Source organism: Meleagris gallopavo, chromosome 3 (assembly GCF_000146605.3).
Source record: "Meleagris gallopavo isolate NT-WF06-2002-E0010 breed Aviagen turkey brand Nicholas breeding stock chromosome 3, Turkey_5.1, whole genome shotgun sequence".
NCBI lineage: Eukaryota > Metazoa > Chordata > Aves > Galliformes > Phasianidae > Meleagris > Meleagris gallopavo.
The window spans coordinates 92,969,460-92,972,526 of record NC_015013.2 but is presented as its reverse complement, the minus strand read 5'-3'; positions in this window follow the sequence as shown (position 1 = coordinate 92,972,526).

Genomic DNA, 3,067 nt, shown 5'->3' with positions numbered 1-3,067 from the left:
CTGTCCTGCTGTTTCTCCCCTTTCCAAGAGCTGATCCCCTCCTGTCTGCAGGCTCCCTTGAGGTCCCGCAGGCTGCACTGAGGTCACCCCGCAGCTTCTCTCCTCCAGGCTGAACAGCCCAGCTCCCTCAGCCTGTCTCAGTAGGGAGGTGCTGCAGCCCCTGCTCATCTCTGCTCCTCTGGACCCTCTCCAGCAGCTCCCTGTCCTTCTTGTACTGGGGGCTCCAGCCCTGGACGCAGTGCTGCAGGTGGGGCCTCACAAGAGCCGAGCAGAGGGGGACGATCACCTCCCTGTCCCTGCTGGCCACCCCTCTGCTGATGGAGCCCAGGATCCCATTTGCTTTTCAAGCTGCAGGAGCACACTGCTGGCTCATGTTCAGCTTTTCACCCACCAGGACCCCCAGGTCCTTCTCTGCAGGGCTGCCCTCAAGGACTGCTCCTTCCAGTCTGTATAAATGCTTGGTATTCCTCCAGCCCAAGTGCCAAACCTGGCACTTTGCTGTGTAGAACCTCATCAGATTCATCTGGGCCCACCTTCCAAGTCTGTCAAGGTCCCTCTGAATGCATCCCTTCCTTCCACTGTGTCAGCCACACCACTCAGCTTGGTGTCAGCAGCAAACTTGCTGATCCCTTAGTGCAAGGCTTTGCGTTTTTCAGCACTGAGCTGCATGAGAATCCTCAAGGCCAATTTCTCCAGCCTGCCACAGCCCCCCAGGGGCAGCACAACCATCTGCTGTAAAACCACTCCTTCCTGTTTTGTATCCTCTGCAAACTTACAGAGATTGCAGCCCAGCCCTTTATTCAGGTAATCAATGTAGAAGCCAAACAGCAGTCATCCCTGAACCGACTCCTGGGTAAACCACTGCAGTCAGTGACCTCAGCTGCTCTTCCAGTCACTGATGACATCTGTTTGTTTCCAGCAGCTGACTTATCAGTCTGTGTAACCGTCTTACGAATAGCAGAAATACAGGTTAACTGAGATTGAGACTAATAAATCAAATAAATGAGTTTCTGAAAATTGAGGTTCTTACTCTGATCTCAGGGAGCAAAGGGAGTCCCGTGACTTCCAGTCATTCGTACCTTTCCCACCAACTGGATAATGGAAACAGAACAGCAGGCCAAAGGGGCTTCTAACAAACCTATTATTATGGATTCTAAAAGTTGATACTGAATGTGTGGAAGAATACAGATCACAGCCTGAGGAGGTGAGCAGCCCCTGAGAAAGGGCTTCTATTAGCCTGAGAGCTGCCTCTAGCTTCTGCACGTAGCTAGAAGAAACTTCCTTGTCACAAACTGCTCCGCAGCTGTGCCTAAGTACCCTTGCTTTCTGTGGAGGACCTTCCTACCTTGAAGAATGATGCTTCATTGTCCCCCTCTGTTACACACACATATATGGCCATGGCACTAAGAGGTGTGTGTGGAGCTCCTGCTGGCTGGCAGCCACTGGCATCTGCTGGAAAAAACCCAGTGCAGACACTCTACCAGGCGGCTGCCACCAGCAACTGGGACCTGGTGGAGACAGCCCTGGCTGGTCAACCCTATCCAACTGATGAACGGTCACTTGCCTCCCCATACTTTCTTTAGGAACCTGATAAAAGCAATCAGTGCAGCTCGTTCTGGTGGTGTCACAAACCTCCAAGAAGCATGAGCACGAAATTGTTCATCCTGTCATTGTTTTCTGGTCAGACAAGATGATTTTCTGTTCAGTCAATTCTTAACCAAGTACGTGCATTGTATTAAAAGGCTGCTAGAGGTGACCTGGGCATGGCACACACTGAGACAAAGCCAAATGTCACAAGCAGTTGTTTAGTGATGATCTGGTCTACGCTTAGATCAGCTTGTCAGCATGGATGTTATGGATCAGTGTCTGCCAGAGTAGTGGGTAGGAGGGACAGAGGTGCATTACAGGCATTCATATTAACAGCTGCTAGAGAAAGGAAGGAAGGAAGAAAGGGGGGGAGGGTGAGAAAGGAAGGAAGGGGGAGGAAGGAAGGAAGGAAGGGAGGAAGGGAGGAAGGGAAGGAAGGGAAGGAAGGGAAGGAAGGAGTGTTGGAAATATCAAAATAATTTATCAGGGCGATATCTCTGATAAAGCAGATTTTATTCACAATTGCAATGTTGGGCCTCCTGCAAGCAGGAGAGCTTGCAGAAAACAGTGTTACATCTTTTATGCCCTATTACTCGACGCTTCTCTCTTTCTCCCCTGGTTCCTCATTGGCTGAGTACTGCAGGTTCACAACCTTCCTGACGCTCAATTGAACACACAGATACTGGCTAACCATAATTTTTTGCTAGCTAAGCATATATCACTAATTAGTTCAGTTCTCACACTCGCTCACTCAACACTCGGTCGTTGTTTCTGGACATCTGCTCGGCCTTGCATAGAGGTAAGCTTGGAAGGAGGACAGGGGGGAGCATCTTGATGCCTGCCTTTTGCATCCCAGCCTACCCACAGAGTGAGGCAAGCCAGCCTTGTGTAGAGGCCCTGGCTGCTTTGATGTTTGTTAAGTCTGTTCTTTTGCTGAGGGTCTCTTATCCAAACAGAACAGCCCTAAATGCTTTCTGGTCCATAATACTATACCTATACTATTTGGAACATTTAAAAACTGTTGCAGTTTTGCAAGCAAGAATTAATCACACAATTCAGCAACTGCACCCCATGTTACCAACACGTGGTGTTTCTACTTTTTCACGTCAGCTATTCCCGAGGACAAGTCACAAAGCACAAGCACGTTGTGCTCTTCTTCTTCAGATCAATTCCCCCTTTCTAATACCTAATGCAGAAACAACAACAAGGAAGGAGGGAAGGAAGGGGGAAGAAAAAGAAGAAAGGGGGAGAAGAGGAAGGAAAGGAGGGAAGGGGGGAAGACAGAAAAAGAATAAAGCGAAGCACTGAACACCGCGCGCTTTGATGACGTCACAGCGCTCCCGCTGATCCCGGCGCAAAGCGCACCGCCCTCAGCACGGCCGTGTCGCCCTGTGCGCATGCGCGGCGCGTCCGTTTCCACGGCGACGGAGAGGCGCCGCAATGAGCGAAGCGGAGCTGGACGCGGCCGTGGCGGGGAAGT